A 23,164-nucleotide genomic window follows, 5' to 3' on the forward strand; every position below is an offset into this window, starting at 1 on the left:
CTTCCTTCTTATCATTCAAATATTTCCATTTATTTTAAAGGGTACAGCTTTCCCAGTCAGTTGCACAGGACTGGTGATGAGCTCTAGTGAAATGGAAAAGCAGTGCTCTTGAAAATTAGCTGAGTGGTTTGCTCTTAATTTGCTCCTAATTGGACAGGTATTCATTTCTACCACTGTGAATTGTAGGCAAACTTTTGGGAAATCACCGAGAGAGAGAGTGTACAGGGCCTCTAGACTGAACATGACCCCTACCCTGCTCCCCTTGTCTTCCCCAGGCTGGAAGAGAAGTGGCAGCTGGACTCCTAATTATAGGAGGAGTCCAGCTGCGGGAAAGTGCCCCTGTATCCCTATATGCTTGAGAGGAATCCATATGCCACTGCTCTCTCATCCTGTTCTCACCTTTTAAAGAATGACTCTAGTTTACCCTTATTTCCATAGGGTATTTCCATTACCATAGGGCTTTGTGTACATTGTTCTCCCCATCCCCATGCCAGCTGTTCTGTGCATCTCATTCCTCCCTTGTCAGGGTTCCCTCTTCCCACCTTTTCCCAAGAGGCGAGTGATTCCTCAGTTTCTCATCCTCCTGTGTCAGGGTACTCCCTTCTCCCAATGCCAGAGGATTGGTATGGCACCCATCGTTCTCAGTTCTTTTCTTTGTGTTTAAGAGAGAAGTCATTATTTTAAACTACATTGGACAGATCAGTGCCAATTAAGTAAGGGACACTGCTATGGTAGCATATGTCAGTAGCTGCTATACACTGATTCTTTGATTTATAGTAATTTATGGAGATGTTTTAAATCACTGGCTTCTGCTAACCAGTTGACAGGGACTCCCTATACAACTGTTTCTCCCTTTCTATTTTTCTGATTTGCACCAAAATTAATAGAATAGTTCAGTTGTGCCTGGAATATTCCCTGATAATCTGTAATTGAGTGGCCTTCAAAAGTTATGACATTTATAGACACACAGCCCAGTAAAGAAAATATACCATTAATTTGAATGTTAGCTTCATTGCTTGAGTAAAAAACAAAGTGTGTGACTTTTGTTTTCTCCCTAATTGCAGGCCAGACTTAAGTGTAATGTCAGTAGGTTGGATAGACCAGTGCTTCTCAAAGTGGTGATCTGCAGACTGGTGCCGGTCCACGAGCCACCGGTCGCTGGTCTGCAGCGAGTTGCCAGGAAAGAAAGAAATATATTTTCAGAAGCATAACATTGATATGTCATAGGCCACAGTTTGTACGTTCCAACACTCCAGGTGAAGTCACATCATGCAAGGTGAGGAAAGAAAAAGAAACAGCTGGTTGTGCATTTGTGTAGTGCTGTTACATGCAGTTGCTGCTACCAGCTGAACTGGGCACCAGTCCCTGGCCCACTGGAAAAAAAATTGCCAGTCTGCCACATCAGATAGTTTGAGAAGCACTGGAATAGACTGCATGCAGGAGAGTAGGTGGAAGCTGTGGTCCTGAGTAGGAGCACAAAAGTGCTAGTAAAGAAGGCCTTGGTCTGTTAAGCAGGAAAAACACTGGAAAAAAATCTTACATTTTTTAAACAAACCCATTTCACCGGAGCTTGAATGACAACAAAAAATCTGGTTAATTTGGAAGTGAGAAATGAATGTAATTGATTTTAATAGTACCACCATAGAATCACTAAATCAGATAAACTAAATTGGCTGGAAGGAAGCCAGGGTCATCTAGTTCAGCCCCCTGAACAAATGCAGAATGTGTTATTCTTGTCCCATACCATTCTCATCTTGAAAACCTCCAAGTGCAGGAGATTCTACGATGTCTGTGGGCAGCTTGTTCCATTGTCCTACTCTTCTGGTAGTAAGGAAGTTTTTCAGAGATTTAATTTAAATCGGCTTGACTACAGCTTAAACTGACTGCTTTGTGCCCTGCCCTCCATAGCAAGGGGGGAACAGTTGTTCCCTCTCTCTTTTATGGCAGCCTTTCAAATATATAAAGACTGCTATTGTATGCCCTCCCTCCCCCCACCCCAACTTAATCTCCTTTTTGCCAAACTAAATATACCAAGTTCTCTTAACCTTCCCTCTCATAGTTTGCATTCTAACTGCTTCATCATTTTCTTTACTCATCTCTGGATCCCCTCTAAATTTCTCTGCTTCTTAGTAAATTGCAGAGCCCAGAAATGTACACGGTACCCCATCTGAAGTCTAACCAGGGCTGTGTAGAATGATATTGTCACCTCCAGTGCCTCACATGTGGTATTCCTGTTAATGCATCCCAAAATTGAATTGCCTTTTTAGTGACTTCTTTACACTGCTGGTTTATATTGAACCTGAGATCTATCAACACCCTCCAATCTTTCTCAGGAACACTGCTGCCTAATTTATCATCTCCCATTCTTAATCTGAGTATCTGTTTTTTCTTCTCTAGGTGAAACACTTTATATTTTTCCTTTCTGAATTAATTCTGTTGCCTAGTGCCCAGTACTCCAATGTGTCAGGAACTTTTTGAATTCTTATTCTATCCTGCCACGTACAAGTCCTCCTAATTTTGTATCATCTGGAAACTTTATCAGGAAGTTCTTGATTCCTTCATTCAAGCCATTAATAAAAGTGCTACACAGCACAGGACCCACAACATCGATCCTACTTAAAGTCGAGTGCCATTCTGATATTTATCCCTTTATAATCACTCTACTTGTTGTTATTCAGCTAATTATGCATCCACCGGGCAGTAATTTTATCTAGCCCCATATTTCTCGGTTTGGCAAGATTTGTTATTAACAAATCCATGTTCACTGCTACTAATTGCCCTTCTCCATTTATTACGAATTGATTATTTTATAATTTGTTCTAATAAATTCCCAAGTATTGAAGTCAGATTGGCTGGGTTTTGATTCCCTAGGCCAGGGATGGGCTAAACATGGCCCATGGGACATACTCAGCCCACCAATTGATTCTATCTGGTCAGTGGGCGGGTAGTGTGGGTGGCAACTCTGGCCTCTGTTGGCACTGCTAGGGATGCTGGGCAGAAGCAGACCTGGCCACCCACCCACCTGGCACCACGTAGCAGGCTCTATGTGAGCTGCCCTCGGGCCCCAGTGCCCCTCTCAGGCTGGGCTGGTGGTACCTTGCCTGCTGGGGGCTCAAGAGCCTATGGCAGTGTCAAAGGTGCTCATGGGGAAGCTGCCTCAAACACCCAGAGCCCGAGTTGAAAATGAGGCCATCAGAGCAGAGGAACAACAGAGATGATGCCTTCCTTCAATTCTCTGGTTAACACACATCAGAGACTTCATTTTTTCCAAATGAGTCAGTTTCTTTGCTTTTCCTTAACCTAATTTTCAATATACAAGAGTAAGACTTTATTTTGAGCTACTGTGCAATCTCCTCTATACACACTACTCAAAAAAACATAAGTCAAGACAAAGTATTTTTAAAAATAAAATTAAAATGTGTTATAGTAGATGCTTGATTTTTAGCATATGATTTGTTTTTTTATCTATAATTTGTTAAAATTATATCTTCACCATGAATTTTATGTACAACCAGACAGCTCACCAAAACCTGTTAAGTAGCCCGCTAGGTGAAATAACTGCCCACCTCTACCCTACATCCTCCTTTTAAAAGATGGACCACGATCTTCTGGCTGGGGAATTGGCTCCGTGGTCGGACTCAGAGGGTGGTGGTTGATGGAAGTCAATCATCATGGTGCCCTGTGACCGGTGGGGTCTCCCACGGCTCTGTCCTTGGACCTATATTGTTCAACATCTTCATTAATGATGTGGACATTGGAGTCAGAAGCAGACTAGCCAAGTTTGCCGATGATACCAAATTCTGGGGTAAAGCATCCCCACCTGAGGACAGGAGGGTGATCCAGGCTGACCTTGAAATGGGCGGATGAGAACCTAATGGTGTTTAATACCAAAAAATGCAAGGTTCTCCACCTTGGGAGGAAAAACCTGCAGCATCCTTATAGGCTTGGCGGTGCTACGCTGGCTAGCACTACGGATGAAAGGGACTTGGGGGTCATGATTGACTACAAGATGAACGTGAGCCTTCAATGTAATGCTGTGGCTAGTTGTCACAGAGCACTGGGGTGCCCTGTGCCTGAGGAAAGAAAAACTGCTAGAGAAGAAGCCCTAGCGGTGATCAGGGAGCACAGCTGTGGGTTGCCGGGGCAACTAATGAGTCAGCTGACCGGAAGGGGCAGGGCCTGGCCCTTATAAAGCCCAGAAGCAGAGGCCTGGGGCAGTTCACTGCCAGCAGCCAGAGAGGTAGGAGCTCCCTAAGGCAGGAGGTGAGGAAAAGCCTGACCGTAGCAACAGCTCATAGCAGCTCAGAGGCTTGAGCAATGTTGTTTTAGCCACGTGGCTTCCATTTATGTTACAGCCCAGGGGCTTGTGTTTTGTTGTTGTTTAAACCGGTGATTTGGGTGAGGCTATTGGGGGTTGGAGGAGGCCTCATAGGGACCCACAGGGGTGTGGGGCCCTAGCGCCAGTGAGGGCGCAGTATCGTCATAGGAGACCCACAGTAGTGTGGGGATCCGGGCGCCAGTAAGGGTGCAGTTTACGGGGTGCATAGACCCCAGCCCTGGAGAGGGGCATTTGAAGAGCCCAAGTGCAGGCATGGCAAACCCTAGAGAGGGGGAGTGCATTGTTGAGAAGCCTGAGTTGGGCACAGAAAGCCCCAGAAAGGGGGCAGCACTAAGGAGGAGCTCAAGTGTGGGCACAGAGAGCCTCAGACAGGGGGCAGCATTTTAAGAAGCCCGAGTGTGGGCACGGCGAGCCCCAGAAGGGGGGTCGCAGGACTGAGAAGCCCAAGTGTGGGCACAGCAAGCCCCAGGAAGGGGGCCATCTTAGTGAGAAGCCCAAGTGTGGGCACGGAGAGCCCCAGATAGGGGGCAGTATTATTTCAAGGCCCAAGTTTGGGCACTGGGAGCCCCTGATAGGGGGCCGCATTTATAGGAAGCCCAAGTTGGGCACAGTGAGTCCCAGAGAGGGGGCCGCAGGATTAAGAAGCCCAAGTGTGGGTGCGGAGAGCCCCAGAAAGGGGGCCATTTTATTGAGAAGCCCAAGTTTGGGCACTGGGAGCCCTGATAGGGGGCTGTGTTTACTAGGAAGCCCAAGTTGGGCTTCTCAATGTTGCCCCCTTCCAGGGGCTCACTGTGCCCAAGTGGGGGCAACAGAAAGCCCCAGAAAGGGGGCAGCACTACAGAGAAGCCCAAGTGGGGCATGGCGAGCCCCAGATAAGAGGGCAGTATCCGGAGCCCAAGTTGGGGTGCTGGGAGCCCCAGATAGGGGGCTGCATTGTAGGGAGGCCCAAGTTGGGCACCAGAAAGCCCCAGGAAGGGGGCAGCACAAGAAAGAAGGCCCAGGGAAAACGGTAAGGGGCCATATAGGGAGAGAATAGAATTAAGACAACAGTGATTATATCCATGAGGCTTGGGCTGCGGTATTGGGGAGGAAAGGAGCTGCAGACAGCGCCCCCTAGTAGCGGTGCAGGACAAGGGCAGCCTCCCGCTAATTAATTAATTAAGATCAAGATGTGGCAGGCAAGACAAGGCGGGCGGTTGCCCAGAGACAGGTGAAGGGGCCACGTTGAGGGCGGCCCAGCAAGACGACCTGTCACACTAGTAAAGCAAGCAAAATGCTGGCTTGCATCCACAGATGCTTCTCAAGCAAATCCCAGGACGTCATTCTCCCATTGTACTCGGCCTTGGTGAGGCCGCAGCTGGAGAACTGCATCCAGTTTTGGGCTCCACAATTCAAAAAGGATGTGGAGAAGCTTGAGAAGGTGCAGAGGACAGCCACGCACATGATCAGAAGTCAGGAAAACAGACCTTAAGACGATAGGTTGAGACCTATGGGACTTTTTAGCTTGGAAAAGCGCAGACTCAGGGGTGATCTGATGGCCACCTATAAGTTTATCAGGGGTGTGCACCAGGATCTGGGGGAACAATTGTTCACCAGAGCACCCCAAGGGATGGCAAGGTCGAACGGTTATAAACTCCAGCAAGACTGTTTCAGGCTGGACATAAGGAAGAACTTCTTCACTGTCTGAGCCCCCAAGGTCTGGAATAGCCTGTCATTGGAGTTGGTTCAAGCACCTACATTGAACACCTTCAAGAGAAATTTCGATGCTTATCTTGCTGGGATCCTATGACCCCAGCTGACTTCCTGCCCCTCAGGCAGAGGGCTGGACTCAATGATCTTCCAAGGTCCCTTCCAGCTCTAATGTCTATGAAATCTATTAGCCTGTCTCTAGTCCCCTGCAGGGAGGGAGACATGGCAGATGCAGTAGTGTAGTTGCACCCTCTTTGATTCCTGGTCTACCCACAGCTTAAAAACAGTTGCCTGGCAGTGGCAGAGGATCTCCATTCAGGAAGTAGTGAGGGAGTCAGTTGACTTCATGGCTTATTATAACCTACCCGATTCCTTCTAAATACTTCGTTCCACAAGTGGTAATGACCCTCTCCTTTTTAATGCTCTTGATGTTCCACTAATTAAGCTATCTTTTCTTCTGCCAGTTGTTGTCTGCTAGTGCCTGCTGGTAATGTAGCTCCTTTTTCACAGGCCTGCAGACTGTTTTTAACTGGGGTGAACATTAACTCAGGTGTGAAAATAAATGTCAGTGAAGCTTTGGATGGGCCTGTCAGGATGCTCAAGAAAGTTAAAATTGTTTTATGAGTCTGAAAGAGATGTAGATTTAATTCTAGTGATTACAGGACTAATGAAACAACAACTTTTCATTATTTTGCCTAGTTTGTTGTTTTTTTTATATAATAGATGATATAGCAAATTAGTGCACATTCTAATAAAATTATATTTGTTTTTGCTTTGGCCTTCAACTGAATAATGTAGCTTTAAGCCCCTAGCACATTAGTAAAACTTCTAGATTCATTTTAACTGGAGAAAAATATCTGTTGTATTTTATAGGATGATGCATCTCACTGTCTGCACCCCCTGTTCAAAATCCTAGATTTATCCATGGTCCCCTGGGATATTGCCTATTATCCATGACTTCAATATTACTGCTGTTGACTCAAGTTTTCTTCAGGCAGTTCCTTTAGTTCCTTCCACACCCTGGGATGAATTTTGTCAGGCTATTAATTTCATGCAAGTTTGTCAAAAGTTCTCTGGTGTGCTGTTTATTTATTGTGATGTGGTGTGCCCTTCTCTTTGTCTGTCTGTATTAATTTTGTTAGCTATTTGGCTGCTGTGCCCGCCTCTGTTCAATTTAAGCGGTCTCATACAGCCTTAGCCTGGACTATTGATCACGCCTGTCCTGGGCTTGTGGGTGGACCCTAAAGGCTACCCCAGCTGACGTCAGGGAATCCCCTTGACTTGTCTGCCACGACTTTGAATGTTACCTCAGTGGAGGGGTTCCCCTTCAAGGCAGCCTCCAGGGTTGTCATGCCTCCCGGTGGGCACTCACAGGGCTCCGACCTCCCCTACACCCCTGCCACTTGCCACCTCGGGTTGCTGGTCTTTGGGCCCCTTGGGCGTTCTTAGCTTTACCCAACCTCTTCCCACGGCCTGCCAGCCACGTGCCAGTGTCTTCAGGCCTCGATGTATGGACCTCGAAGTCCTCGGACCTGGTCCCACCAATCCGTATCCCTAGCGCCCTATACCAATCACCCTGTGACTTGATGTGCCAATCCCACCACCGTCATAGCTGAAGCACTAAGCTACTGGCCCAGGAGGCCATGAAGGGTGCTTCTGGCCTATGGGCCCTGTGGCTTCCCTGTGCCTGGTTCCACAGCCCTGGTGGCTTACCCTATTTGGGTATCGAGTCCCAGCCTTTTATCCTAGGGCTGTAGTGGGCCCTGTCCGCCACTTGTTCCATCCCTCCTTGGGCCTTCGGCTGCCCTCTGGCGACACCCGATGGGGCCCCGTTGGCCACACCCCTGTTACCTCCTCTCCAAGGCTTTACTGCAGGTTCACTCTTTGATCCCAGCGCCGGCTTGCCTGGATGCTGCTTCCTCGGCGTCTGTAACCAGTTCCTCCGCTGGTGCCGCTGCTGGTTCTGCTGCGGGTGCTGCTGCTGGAGTCTCTGCCGATGTTGCTGCTGGCCTCTCTCCCAGCTTTGCTTTGAGCCCTGCTGCAGGCATCTCCGCCAGCTCCTCCGCCGGTGTCGCTCCTGGCTTTGCTGCCACCTCTACTGATGGCGTCACTGCCGACTCCATCAGCTCTGCTGTCGGCCTCGCTGCTGGCTTCTCTGCTGGTGTTACTGCCGGCTTTCCTGCCGGCTCTCTTGTCGGCGTCACTGCCGAATGTCAGCTCCGCTGTCGGAGCCTCTCCTGACTCCTCCCCCAACTTCCCACGCTGCCTGATGCGGCAGCTGAGCCGCTCTGGGTGAGGGCTCTCTCTTCAAGCCTCTGCTTGTCTGCTGCCCCGCCGCATCCTCGGGGCAGCTCTTTATTTCCGCCAGACAGCATCTCCCGCCCACGCTGCCCGGCCACAGCTGAATATAAGCACAGCTGATCAGCTGTGATGGCGGTTTTGCTGTGCGCATCTCCTCCTGTTCTTCGGGCTCTGCAGAAGGTAAGTGAGGCTCTCCTTTGGCCTGGGGCCCTCCTGCAACCCCAGCTCCCCTGGGACAGCTGCAAATTGTTTTTGTTGTGAAGACTGAGGCAAAATAGTCACTGAGCAGCACGGCTTTTCTTACATTTTCTGTTAATAGATCATTTTCACTGTTGAGCAGCGGACCCAGAAAGGGTAGGTCATCTTTTCCTTCATTTCACCTCTTGTTCTGATGCCACACCTTCATCTTGTTAATTACTGTCTTTATTATTCCCTTCCTGTTATCCTTGCTATACCATTCAACCTGTTTTTGCAGACTCTAAATCAGTGATTCTCAACCCTGGGGTGCCATGAGATCCTAATAAGGGTACCATGCTACCCAGCCCCTGTGTGAGGAGGTAAATGCTATCCTCCTGCCAGTCCCACACCCATCTGGTTTCCTGAAAATGCTCCAGCTACCCCAGCAATGCCTGCAGCTGATCCTCTGGGGACTGCTGCCACTGCTACCCTTCTCTGCCCTTCCCCACCGCCTGGTAGCCTCTAGTTTACTGCGGGCAAGTAGATGTGGGGCCAGAGCCATGCTTTGCAGCCTGACTTTTCCCTCTGCTTCTCCCAGGACTGGCAGTAGAGGCTATGGGGACCATTAACAGCATATGATGCCACAGGAGCAGCTTCAGTGTTGGGGGGTGAAGCCCCTTCCCCTCTCAAGTACAGACCAGGGGATGGGGAGGGAGCAGGCAGACAGTGGCAGGGCACAACAGGGTTAGGTTCTGTCCCCACCACCCTTATCTGACATCAGCTACAGCAGTATTTCTGTCTTTCCAGCTAATAAGATACCCCTCCATATCTTTTCTACACTTAGATTCTAGCTCAAAGATTCTCAACTGGGGTTCTGTGAAATTCAACCAAGTTATGGAAGGATGCCTTTAGGCTAAAAATGTTGAGAACCAGTGGTCTAAATTGTCTTGAACAATGGTTTACTGACTTGGACAAATAACTATTAGAGGTTGGAATAAAACAATCTAATACCTTATCACTTGATCTGAGTCATTTTCAGATTTGGAAAAGTAATAGGCCAATACAGATCTTCTTGGAAACCATTTTTTTTTTCCTTCTGAAATTTTAGCCAAGAGAATCAAGTGAAACTTGTTGCTAGAGGTAGCAACAGTTCCACTGAATAATGTGTAAATTAAATATAACCTGTTGGTAGAAGATGTAAAGTACTTATCTTTAATAGGGATCAGAATTAGAACAGAAAGCATGTATTCCATAAATTAGATCTCATCCTCTGCAGCATTTTAAATATAAAACTGTTTGCAGACCACATAATACCAAAAGGCATGTTACTCACTTCCCTTTTGTTCGTTTATAATCTCAACCCAGATTTACACTTTATTACAGCAGAGATTTCCTATATTAACGTTTAGAAAAGACTGAATTCTTACTAATGAAGTACACATACCTGAAAATTGGTTTTCTTAACATAAATGCATGCAGACCAAAATGTAAAGCTGTTTGAATGGTGGCAATGTAATAATAAAACTTTAAGTACAAGCAATGTGCTTTGACAATTAAGTGTTTCTATAACTGGCTTATACAGAAAGGTTTTCTGCAATTTAATGCTTGTTGGCAAGAGTCATTGTGATTATTAAGAAAAGCTTTCATATCCTCTTTTCCATTCTATTTCTTTGGCAAATGCAGACTTTTTGGTTTTTTTTAGTGCAAGGCTTGAAATGAGGTGCGTTATCAGTATCACCGAAGGTTCTTGACAGCTAACATAATGTTGAATTGGAGCAGTCTTATTAAGACAGTTATGCTTCTTATTTATCTTTCACTTTTTTAATACATCTTTTCCCCCCAGTAGCTAATAGAATACTCCTTATCCTTTTTTGGAACATGTATTATTCCAACTTCAGTGATAACTTGCATATCTGTATCCATCTACAACAAAAGAACTGTTCTTTTCTTCAATGCAATTTGTATATTACTTATGAATAAATAAAAAAACAAAGAAAAAAAACACCCAGTGGTGTGTTCTTGTACCGAGGAATTAGCTGTGTGCCTAGCAATCACTGAACTTAGTCACTCTAGTCCTGGCAGCGACTACCTTAATCTGGTAGTATTTTGGTAGCATTGTCTAGTTAACGTTACAGCCTTTGAATGCATTTAAACTCCATTTCCTTCTGTTACTTGGTAAGAGGAACACATTGATAAGTTTTCTTCTCACTGTTCAGACAGACAGTTGGCAGCTGATCGCAATGTAGGAATTCACACTCTCCCAGAAGATGCTTTATTTATTTCCTGCTTCTGTCAGATAAATTCTTAGATAGTTGGAATAACTTTGGTTAGTCTAATCTATATTTGCCTGTTACTCAGAACATTTTTTGATCTTTTACTGAACATTATTTACCCTGAAGGTTAAATAGTACTGCTCCTTTAACCAAGTCACAGAAAACATTAATAGGCAAGTACATATTTTTCTGAGACAGCATAACAAGGAGAAATAGGAGGGTTGTGTGTGTACTGCATTTCATAGTTTCATAGTAGCTAGGGTCAGGAGGGACCTGAACAGATCATCTAGCCTGACCCCCTGTCACAGGCAGGAATGAATGCTGGGGTCACAAGACCCCAGACAGGTGATCATCCAACCTCCTCTTGAATTTGCCCAAAGTAGGGGTGAGGACCACTTCCCTGGGAAGCTGGTTCCAGATTTTGGCCACCCTAACTGTAAAATACTGCCTTCTGATCTCTAACCTAAACCTATTCTCCATCAGTTTATGGCCATTGTTCCTTGTCACCCCAGGTGGTGCTGGGGAGAAAAGGGCTCTTCCTATTTGCTGTTGATCTCCCCTGATGAGTTTGTAGGCAGCCAGCAGGTCCCCCCTCAGCCTCCTCTTGCTGAGGCTGAACAGGTTCAGGTCCCTCAGTCTCTCCTTTATAGGGCCTGTCCTGCTGCCCTCTCACCCAGCAGGTGGCCCTCCTCTGAACCCTCTCCAGGCTGTCCTCATCCCATTTGAAGTGTGGCACCCAGTACTGGACACAGTACTCCAACTGCGGCCTGACCAATGTCACATAGAGGGGGAGTATCACCTCTCTGGACCGGCTTGAGATGCACCTTTGGATGCATGACAAGGTATGGCTGGCCTTGCTGACTGCGGTCTGGCATTGGTGGCTTATGTTCATCTTGGAGTCAATAATGACTCCAAGATCCCACTCTGCCTTTGTGCTTTCAAGAGGGGAACTCCCCAGCCTGTATGTATGCTGGGGATTCCTTCTCCCAAGGTGCAGCACCCTGCATTTATCTACATTGATCCCCATCCTATTCTCATCTGCCCACTTTTGTAGTCTGTCTAAATCTAGTTGCAGCCTCTCTCTCCCTTCAAGTGGGTCCACCTCGCCCCACATCTTAGTGTCATCAGAAAATTTGGACAGCGTGCTTTCCAAGCCACTGATGAAGATGTTAAACAGTGTGGGCCCGAGGACCGAGCCCTGGGGTACCCCACTGCTCACATCTCGCCAGGTTGAGTACCACCCGTCCACCACTACTCTCCAAGTGCGCCCCATCAGCCAATTTTTTTACCCATCCAACTGTGTAGGCATCAATGCCACAGTCACTAAATGTATTGATGAGGATGGGGTGAGAGACAGTGTCAAAGACCTTCTTAAAGTCTAGAAAGACCATGTCCATGGTGACACCATCATCCAAGGATTTAGTTACTTGGTCATAAAAGGCAATCAGGTTGGTCAGGCAGGACCTGCCTTTGATGAATCCATGCTGGTTGCTCCTGAGCATGATCTCCCCTGCAGACCCCCCACAGATGTGCTCCTTGATGATTCTCTCCAAGATCTTCCTGAGCACCGAGGTGAGGCTTATAGGCCTATAGTTACTTGGGTCCTCCTTCCTCCCTTTCTTGAAAATTGGGACCACATTAGCCAGTTTCCAATCTCCCAGCACTTGGGCAGATGACCACAAATGCTCATACAGCCAGGCCAAGGGCTCTGCAATGACCCCTGCCAGCTCCCTCAACACCCTTGGGTGAAGGGCATCTGGACCTGCAGATTTAAAAATGTCTAGCCCTTCCAGAAGACGCCTAACTACATCTGCGCTGACTGAAGGCCTGACAAAGCTATCCCCAAGATTGTCCCTACCTCTGGTAGGTGGGATATCCCAGTCCCTGCTCAAGAAAACAGAGGCAAAGAAACTGTTAAAAATATCAGCTTTCTTGTCTGGCGTAGCCACAAGATTACCGTTTGCATCTTGCAGCGGCCCTACATTGCCTGATGGTGGCTTCTTCCTCCCACTGTACTTGAAAAAGGACTTTTTGTTGTCCTTAATCCTGGATGCTAGCCTAAGTTCCTCACTGTAAAACCATCTGTGGTAACAGATCAAACAGACATGGCTAGCTTAAGAAGAAGAGGGAGTGAATACAGGAAATAAATTCATTGGAAACAGAAGGATTCTATTTCCCCCCTTTAAAGAATTCCCTTATAGGATCCACTCTAAATAACTGCTGATTGAAGATTTTGCTGGCAAATGTTTGAACATGCAGGCTTTGTCCCTGAAAGGTGTGATATCAGCATGTTAACTACTATCTTCTAAATGAGTCATTTTGAAAGTTTTTTGTTTTTTTTTTTTTTATTTGTCTAAACTGTCTTTAACATGCTAAAGGCATGATAGAATTAAATCCCTTTTTTAGATTAGACCTTTAAAATTAATTAGCATAGACCAGGGTTTGTCAAGCTATGGCCCTTGGGCTGGATCTGGCTCACAAAACTGTTGGATCTGGTCTTTGGGAATGGGGCTTCAGAGGCATCTGGCACTGGTGGTACTTGGCAGAGTGTCATGTTGCATAGCACTATGGATAGGTGGCCAGGAGCTTTCATGTGCTGTGCCATAGCCAGATTGCCAGGAGAAGCAACAGCAGCAAGGAGGAACAGCAGCAGTGGCAATGAGGTCCTAGCCTTAGCCTGCCTGGGAACTCCATGGGGCCATTCTGGCTTGAGGCAGCAAAACTTTTCCAACAGTTGGCATAGACAGAGGTTTTGATGTAGTGTTGATAGGGTGTACACAAGGATCACAAAATGCGAACTTCTTCCAGGGATACTACAATCCTCTGCCCTCTTCCTCCTTGCCGAGTGTGCCAGCATTCTGCTAGAGTGAACTTGAATATTGGTAGGGCAATAGTCTGAAGACATCTGTGATCCCCTGAATTCAAGATCTAATCAATCTTGTCCTATATCTGGAGGCTTGTTTTATCTTCCTTGAGAACCTCACAGACGACAGAACAGTATGAAACTTTTCAAAGTTTTAGCCTATTCAGTATATTTTTAATGTCTTATAAAGACATAAACAATGTGTGCGGGCCGGGAGCGGTCCAAGGCCCTCGGGGGCGGGGGGGGGTTTCGTGCAGTGGGCTGTGGCCAGCAGCTCGGACACACTGGGTCGGGGAAGGCAGGCGGCACGCTAGAATTAGGCACGGACGCTTAGTGGTTGATTAAAGATTATTTTACTTACACCGAAGATGGTCACGGTGCAGGCAGGAAAACTTGCTTGAGTTGCAGTTACAGACAGAAAAGAAGAGAGGCGGACTAGAATTCCTTCCCAATCCGGTTGAAAGCTCTAAACCGCGAGCCTGTCGTGTCAACCAAAGAAAGTACTCGAAGCAAAGAGCTCTGAATAGACTCACACGAAGTTTGCTAGGCTCCGTGGAACTTGCGCGCAGGGAAGGGTACGTCGAGGGATCAGGCGGCGACGGGGCGAGGCAAGAGGCTGATCAGACCCCTATAGCCTTCTTGAGATGCACGCTGGGTCCGATAGGCTCCGCAGCGCTTAGAGATCTTCACGAGATGTGAAGTTCTCCTCCTCCTGATAGTCGTGGAGTTCTCCAACTTGGGCGGAAACCGCTCAAGTCTCTTATACGGCTAGCAAGCCAATCGCTAGCCGCCACGTGGGAATAATTTAGAACTGGCCAATAGTGGGACGCAAGTTTGAATACGAATGGCGGGAACTCCTTGCAGCGTGCACTTCTCTTTTTGCAACTAAGAAATGCACCCTGCAAAGAAAGCTACGAGAGGTGGGAAACAATTTAGCAGTGCCGAAGCGCACACAAACAAAAATCATACCCTTGGGTTGTGACACAATGATTCAAGTAGATTGAAACAGAGGCAGTGAGGAGGGTGCTGTGCTCCTCTGTCTTCCTTTTATATTAATTTCTAGATAGTAGGGCACTACAATCTTTGCAGTCTTGTACTAATTCATCTTTGCAGTTGCACCCTCCATCATATTTACAAACAGCAATGACTACCAATCAGCAGCAATAAGTTTTGGCATCTCTTGATTCTTCCTTTATACCTGTCATCTTTTTGGGAGTAGTGGTTGTCACAGAACCAGTCACAGTAATTAGATCCTGGAAGGGGAAATTAAAAATGGGCACAAATCAAGACCCTGGATATGAATGTCGTAGCCCAGATGCTGATGGTATTTGAGGAGCTGTTTTGCTGTTTGCAACAGGAAAAACAATCCAGGAGCTTTTCATCAGTGAACTAGCATTTTTCTGCTGAACATTACTAAAATGCCAAGAATGACCTTCAATTATTTCATATTTACTTACAAGAGGGTAACTCTAGTAATACACTTGCACTTTAGCCTAGTATACTGAGGCTGACTGATATTTGGCCAACTCTTGGCACTTTTTCACTCAGTTAATTTAAGTTGTACAAATCACCAGCTGTTAAAGCAACAATGTGACAAGACTTCTAAGTGTCAGAGGTAGCTAGTTGCTATAACAAAATCTTCTTTTTCCAGGGAGAATAATACCCTGAGAGGAATCCCTTAGAGTTGATAGTTTTGCAAAGAGATTCTGTGAGTTTTCTCTCAGAGAGAGACTACTGTGTAAATTTATCCACCAAAAGACCCCAACTGGCAGTAGGCCAAGCAGATGACCAAAACTTAGATAACATTAGGAAAGATAATGAGTGATCTGAGCATCTGACCAGATGACCCCAACAAATGGAGTTGGATAATATAAGAGGCTGACCCCACTCCAAGGCAAGCACCACAGCCATAAAGAAGAAGAAATCCCAGTGGTTCAGTCTCTATGCTTTTTTTACACAAGTGTTCTTGCATAATTGATTGCAGAACTCTTCCCTGCAATACAAGTTTCCCTTTGAAATCATTTTGGTTGCATAATAATAATAGTTATAAACTCCAGGTTATTGCATTAGTTCTCTCAGGATTTTATTTTACTGTCTGCTAGGTCCATCACTAGGACAAGGGCAGTCCATTTGACTGTGAGAATTAAGTCCTGGGATATATAAGGGCACACACAAAATTAATGCTTTCTCTTACACTGTTTGGTGCTTTAATGTGAAACTCCCTAGTCAGACCTTTCAACATTTGTAGCAGGCTAAGGAGGAGAGGCAACCAATCGTATAACTTTTGAGAAATACAAATTTTTCTTTCTACAAAGGTAATCCTGTCCCAAACCTAACTGGGAAGAAGAGAGGATAAGGATTTAAACAAACAGCAATTCTTACCTGCAAGAAGAGTTATTTTAGATTTAGAGGAAGGCAACTACTATCTCCCAACTGCTGGTACAGATTTCCCTCGCTTTATGCGGGTTCTGTATGTGTGAATTCACTCTTATGCGATGACCCTTTTTAGACCAAAAAATTGTTATATGCAAGGTAATTCACTCATATGCGATCGGTGTAGTGGAAGCCCGCAGTCAGCTGCTTTGTGCAGTGTATTGTGGAAGTGATGCATACCAAAATACAGTCTCCTGTGTGGATCAGTGCTCTTCACTCGTTGTCTGTGATGTGTTTCTGTAGTTGCCATCCCCATTATGACAGTTCCCTGTGCTTGTGTGTACTGTGCTGTTGGTGAGTACCAAAATTGTCTTGTAAAAGTGGTAGAAATGGGCCTGGGGGTCAGTACAATCAAGGTCTTGGAACCTAGCCCTATTTGTTACATTGTAAAGTGGGTTCCCTTTATGTGAATTTGAGTTGTGCCACTTTCTAGAAGCACAAGTATAGCGTAAAGTAAGGGAAACCTGTATTCATTGTCATCCAGGACAGCTCAAAAAGGGGGTCAAATTGGCTGGCTGGAGAAAGTTGTATAGCCAGGGCAGCTGCAAAATGCATTTGTTTGGTTACTGTGGGAAAGTGTCAGTGCATCATCATTAAAGATACCTGCAAAGTAATGATGAAAAAGCCCCCACAAAAATCTAGGTTATCTGGACATAGGCGGACCTTTGCTGATGCAGAGGGGCTTATGTGGTTCAGATGTTCTTCTTGCCAGATTTGGTGTTTAGTGGGGGGTTTTTTTGTGTATTTGCATAAATAAACTTGAGATCCTATGAGTCATAATATTTTAGATGATCATAAAGGTGGCCATGATAGGAAAAAGTCTGGAAACTGTTGATTGATTCCTTTTTCAAGACTTCTTATGTTTAGATACACATTTCCTACTCTTGCTCCCAACTTGTGATAAATCATCTTCCAAGCTAATAGCTAAAATTGAGTTTTATTAGTGGATGTTAAGAGTCATGAACCAAAAAGATGACAAAGCCAGTAGGGAAATACAGAGTGTCCGAGTGACGGACTAACATAAGAGCAGAGCTAACCCAAGCAGGGCGTGGGGCCTGGGGCAAATCAGCCCACGCGAGACCCTGCCCCGATCCTGCGCTCCCTGGATCCGAAAAAGCTGCCATAGCCAACAGCAGCAGCATCAGTGGTGGTGGGGACGGGGAAAGGTAGTGAGCAGCTGCATGCAGCTGCTCCACCTGGCTCCACGGGGCCCCCCAAAGTGCAGGGCCCGGGGTGCTCACCCTGATTCAGTCTCCCGCAGAGACAGCCCAGGATAAGAGGGATGGGGTGAGGAGGAGAATGCAACTAGGTTACAGAAAATACAATGTTAGCCAAATAAACCTGGGCGGAAGAACAGATTGAATTTTATTATAATATCTTAGATGATCATAAAGGTGGCCATGATAGGAGAAAGTCTGGAAACTGGTATATACACTCATCCCAGCCCGGCATACAGAGGGTCTTCTCTTTCTCTCTTTCTTCTGAAACTCTGAAAAGTGAAACCTCTCTTCTCCTGAGGCAGAGCTTTTCCACAATGTTTGCTACCTAGTTGATTCTGCATCTCTTCTTTTCAGTCAGTTAAAAAGCTGAAAAATAGCTTGGTGATAGCAAATTCTTGAACTGGAAGTTTGCAATGCATTCTTACAAAGTATCCAACTTCCGTGCTCAATTACTTAATGCTTCATTGAAAAGCACTACTGTATGCCAACTTACTGTTAATTACCATGTTGTTCCAATTATAAATCAAACCTCCATACAAGTTGACAAAATTGCTGTGAGGGTCAATCAAAAATTAGGCATATGAGTGTAATTAAAACCTGATTGTAAGGGGCCCTAGTATAGGTCTATTCTGTTCATAAATCAAATGTGATTTTTATAATTTTTTGTGAGGGGGGAAAAAAAGTACTGTATACTTGTAATCAGAACAGTAACAGTTTTCCAGTGGTAACAATACCTATGGTTGTGATTGCTTAACATTTTTTATTTTCATTTACTTAACACTTTTTTGACCAAGAGAGGTAGTTAGTCATGTTAGTCTGAAGTCAGGCAAAAGGCAGGGCAGTGTGGCACCTTAGAGACTAACTTGTTCACAGAGCTATACATTTTCATAGGTGACAGTCTTGTCCTGCCTTCTGCCTTTTTGGCAGTGTAGCTAGGGTGCCTGCTACTGAGAGAGCAGGGAAGACTCCTCAGGTGCTGGTTGCTGAGGCAAGTAGTGGGATAAGGACCCACACCTGTCTAGTCAGCGGAAGGAAGGGGCAGGGCCTGGCTCCTATATAAAACACAGGCAGGAGGCCAGAGGGAGTTCCCTACCAACTGCCAGAGAGAAAGGAGCTCCCTGCAAGAAAAGAAGCCTGAAAGCCAGAGCAGCATTGGTTACCATGGCGGGATAGAGAAGCCCCCGGTAGGCTTGAGTGTAGTTATAGCTGGGCAGCTTATGTTTATGTTATAGCCCAGGGGCTTATGTTTGTGTTATTTGAAACCGGTGGCTTGGGTGAGGCTATTAGGGGATGGAGAAGGCCTCATAGGGGACTCACAGTAGAGTGGGGACCCCCAGCACCAGTGAGGGCACAGCATTCAGGGTGCATAGACCCCAGTCCAGAGAAGGGCAGCATTACTGAGGAGCCCCAGTGCAGGCGTGGTGAGCCCAGAGAAGGGCGGCGTAACTGAGAAGGCCCTGAGAGAAGGGTACAGAGAGACGGGACTGCAGAGAGCCTGCGTGCTAAAGAGGGCGCGAAGACGGAAAGAGGGACAGAACAACGTCCATTACATCTGCGAGGCTTGGGGCGTGGTATTGGGGTGGTAGGAGCCATGCATAGCCCATAAGGCTGAGGAGTATGGAAAACACTACCGTAGAAGAACTAGAGGTAACTGGACAACTGTGGCCAACAAGAAGGAAGGCAGCCTCCCTATAAAAAATATATACAATCAAAGTCGTGGCGGGGGAGAATAGGAGGGTGCAAGACGACAGCTTGGCATAGTAAAGGAGGCGGCAGGGGAGAGCACGGCAACCCTGACGTCCCTCCTGTCACAGGCAGTTATCAAACTGAAATGTTCTATGCCAGGACTGTATCTTAGACTGAAAACTTTGAAATGTTTCAGCAAAATGATATACCCATTTCTGAGTATAAAATTACTGGTAAATATGCCTATTTGCCTATAGTAAAATATTCTTAAGTCTTTTATTACGAAGCTCTTGTTTCTCCATATTTTGGCATATATCACTGTACATATATGCTCAATAAAGGATTATTAGAGGCTGGCATCTCCTTTTTCCAAAGATTCTTTTTGCACAGAACATGCTATGTTGCACGTACTATATTTGCTCAAATCCAAGATGACCCTGAATTTAAGATGACCCCTAGTAATTATAAATTGTCCATGTATAGAATCTAAATATTGGAATATCTAAGCTCAACAATTAAGGTTGTCTTAAATTCATACTCCACTACCACTGCAACAGTGAAAGCAGTGGCAGGGGGGCAGGCTGTAGAGGAGACAGTGGGGGGACAGTTATTGGGGGCAGGTGGTGGAGGGGGTCAAGCAGCTTGACCCCTACTGCTTGCCCCCTGCTGTCTGCCCTCAGCAGCTAGGGTGGTGGCGGCTGCTGTTGCTGCTGCTGCTGCTACAGGGTCAGGCTAGGGCTGGACCAAGCATGTGTTGTGTGCTTCAGGCTGGAGTGGGACCACAGCTTGCTGGAGCTAGAGCAGAACATTTTCTGCAGTTGCTCTTTTGGGTTGTTGAAGACCACTGTGGCACTAGATATAAGATCAGAGAGACTCTCTCCTATTCTTAATGTTCTTCTGCTAAAACCCAGGCACCATGGAGAATAGGCATCTTGACTAGCACTAGAGCAGGGTGGGGGGCAATTATATGGGCCTGAGGGCCATATAGGGAGTTCTGATGAGCTGTTGTGGGCTGGGTCAGCACTCCCCTCCCACACAACAACTCGCCAAAACTCCCTCTGGGGCTTTGGATGGGTGGGAAGCAGTGTTTGGGAGTGCGCAGCGGAGCTTGCCTGGTTGGTGAATGCCCCTGTGGTGCTCTGCAGAGGGCTGAGCCCCACATGGGGCAGCCCATGCCATACTCCTGCCCATACCCACTGGCCCCAGCTCTGGCCAGCATGCAGTTTCTGGCAGGGCTGTTCCCAGTGCAGCTGGCCAGGCTTGCATTGTTGCCAGAAGGCGAAGAGAGCACAGTAGTAACCAGCTGGCTGCAGCTGCACTGGGAACAGCCCCATTGGAAGCTGTGCGCACTGGCTAGGGCCTGGGCCAGGGCTAGTACAGCTGTTCTGCTCCCTTTGCCTTCAGCTGCAGCTGCTGCTTCTGCTCCTGCCCCTGCCACACCACTCCAAGTGGGCAGGGAGGCAGGAAGCTTCAGCCCATCAGCTCCCACCAGAGGTGAGGAGAGCAGAGCTGCATCTGGCAGCTTCAGCCACACTGGGAACAGCCCTGCCAGAAGCTGTGCACTGGCTGAAGCCTTGGCTGGTGGGAGTGTGGCATGGGCTGTCCTGACAGGAGTGGGTGGGGCTCCATGGGTGCAGCTGCAGGCCAGATCCAGTCAGTTACCCACCCCTGCACTAGAGGGTCAGGAAATTGCATGTGAAGAAAGACTGAGAAAAGTATAGGATGAAAAGAAGATATAGAGGCATGGGCGACTGGCCGTGGGGGCATGTGCCCCCCCTGACTCAGGTGGCACCAGTTTTGCCAACTGGGGAGAGACTCCCTCTGTGGCAAATCTTGCCGATCGGGAAGCACGGCGCTCCTGGATGTGCCAGTGGTGCTTCACCTGGTGCCCCTACTCCCCAGCCAGTGCTCACAGAGGGGCACTGGCATTCCTGTCTGCCCCCCTTGCCCGTTGCCTAAGTGGGGAGTGCTGCCAGTCAAGGGGTGCACCAGCACTCTCAGGGGGTCCATATACACTCCCATGTACCCCTTATGCCTTGCCACTGTACAGAGGCAGGCTAGACGCAACGGAGTTTGAAGGGAGCAAGCTTGGGAGGGAACCAGGGGCTTAAAAGTCTGTGATATGAGATTCAATGAACACACTCTTGGCAGCCCAGAGCTGAACTCACAATTCTTCAGTCTCAATATTCCTCTATCAGGAGGTAGATAGAAAGCACAATAACAAAGTGTGTGCCTCATCTCCCTGTACCACAGGGGTGGGCAAAACATGGACTGCAGGCTAGATGCAGCCTGCCAAGTGATTCTTTCTGGCTAGCTGCTGCACCTCTGAAGAAGAATTGTATCCAGCCTGTGGCTGCCCCTCCAAAAGCCAGTGCCTCTCCACCCTTCTCCCTCTCCCATGCAGGAGGTGCTAGAGTAAGAGTAGCAGCTCAGACTCCAATGGCTAGGCAGCCGCCCCCCCAGTGGGTGCTGGGGACAAAAAGCTGGAAGCTCCTGGCCGGGCCTCTGACCTCTCCCTGTCAGAGATTCTCAGGTTGGGAGGGGGGTGCAGGAAGGAGGAGGCAGGGAGCCACAGATGGGCTGGGCCAGGCCAGGTGAGGAAGGAAAGTATGAAGCCATAGTGCCTGCCCCCACCCCCCAAAGATCCCAAAATGTTCCACAGTGACTCCAGAGGGGACAACCCTGGAGGAGGGGAAGGAATTCCTCCAGGGTTGTGCATGGCAGTAGCAGAGAACTAGAGAGAAACAGCAGGAGCAAGTGGGGCTTGGTGGAGATTGATGGCTTCTATGTCTTGCCACATCTCAGGCCTGAGGCGGGGTTGGCCTTTCACGTCTGTGCAGCCACAGCCCAGAGAGTGAGGTGCCACTGCACCCAGGCCCAGGCTGGGATGGTGGGAGGAGCTGGAGCCTGGGCACCCATGTGTGGAGGGCTGCAGGTGCAGGTCACCAGGCCCCTTTGGCACCAGGTGGCTGCAGCCCTGGGCTCAGCTTTTTTCCCCTTGGAACGCTGATTGCCTGCTGGTGTTGCAGCATTCACAGCCTTAGAATGTGGCTTAAGAGAGGGTGCAGGGGGAAGTACAGGGTGGGCACACAGAATACACAGAACAGACGCATACATGGAGGATGGACACATACAGGACACCTGAAAAACATACACAATAAACAGGATGCACACAGGACACAAGAGGGACACACCACAAAAAAACAGGACAGACAAAGGATGCACAGGATGGACACACATAGGAATACACAGGATGGGACAGACACACAAAAGAAAAACATACAGACACGGCACAGATACATGGAGAATAAATAGGATGGATACACACAGACTGAGGGCACAGGACAGACATACACAGGACACACAGAATGGACACTCACATCCACCCACATGCGCACACACTCCACCTAGGCCATCTACAAGTTATGTAATTCATAACAGCTCATTGAAATACCCATTGCTCTGGGTCTCTCTGTTTTTTAATATTTTATAGTAGATGTTTGATTTTTAGTATACGAGTTGTTTTGTTATCTATAAGTTGTTAATAAATCTTCTGGAAGATTTTATGTGCATGGCCCTCGACAGATAACCAAAACTCGTTAAGTGGCCCTTCAGCCCAAATAATTGCCCACCCATGCTCTACCGACTAGTTTAAACAGAGGATGAAAACCAAATACAGCATTGGTGCGGTATGGAAAATAGGCGTAAAGTTCCAATTCAGATGAAAAGATATAGAGGGGTCAATGTGGTTGAGATGTCAGAATTTTTTAGTAGGTAGGTAGTTAGATTTAATGTTTTTAACTTAAGGAAATTACGTTCATATAAAAACAAAACAAAAAGGAGGCCAAGGTTGGAAAGCAAGGATTTACAAAGGAAGGAAGAAAGAAAGAAAACTAGAATTAGGGTTGTCTGTGCAACCTTAATTTTGAGGTCTTATCCATCTAAATTATAATACAAATTATAATACAGTCTTTAATTGCTTGATCACATGCATTTTTTTCTGGGAGACTGCAGTCTCATTCATTGCATTAATGATGCTAAATTAATCGGGTTTTTATAGAGAACAAAGATATTGTCTCCAGGACCCTTAACTTTATAGCAAAAAAATGAATCTATAAATTGAATGAGACAGGAAACTCTGGGAAAAGGAAAATAGTTTTTGGTAAAGACAATCAAATTATGG

At 46.9% G+C, this 23,164-nt stretch overlaps 1 protein-coding gene across 1 annotated transcript in view; it reads left to right on the forward strand.

Moving 5' to 3' along the window:
* Nucleotides 1-4,235: 4,235 nt before the first annotated feature.
* CCDC7 (coiled-coil domain containing 7) overlaps nucleotides 4,236-23,164 on the forward strand; it is a 213,810-nt gene continuing 194,881 nt past the window's right edge. The window contains exon 1 of the mRNA XM_059729133.1: nucleotides 4,236-4,263. The gene's annotated coding sequence lies outside the window, so the exon portion shown is untranslated. The remainder of the gene's footprint in view (nucleotides 4,264-23,164) is intronic.

Source organism: Alligator mississippiensis, chromosome 5 (genome assembly GCF_030867095.1).
Source record: "Alligator mississippiensis isolate rAllMis1 chromosome 5, rAllMis1, whole genome shotgun sequence".
Classification (NCBI taxonomy): Eukaryota; Metazoa; Chordata; order Crocodylia; family Alligatoridae; genus Alligator; species Alligator mississippiensis.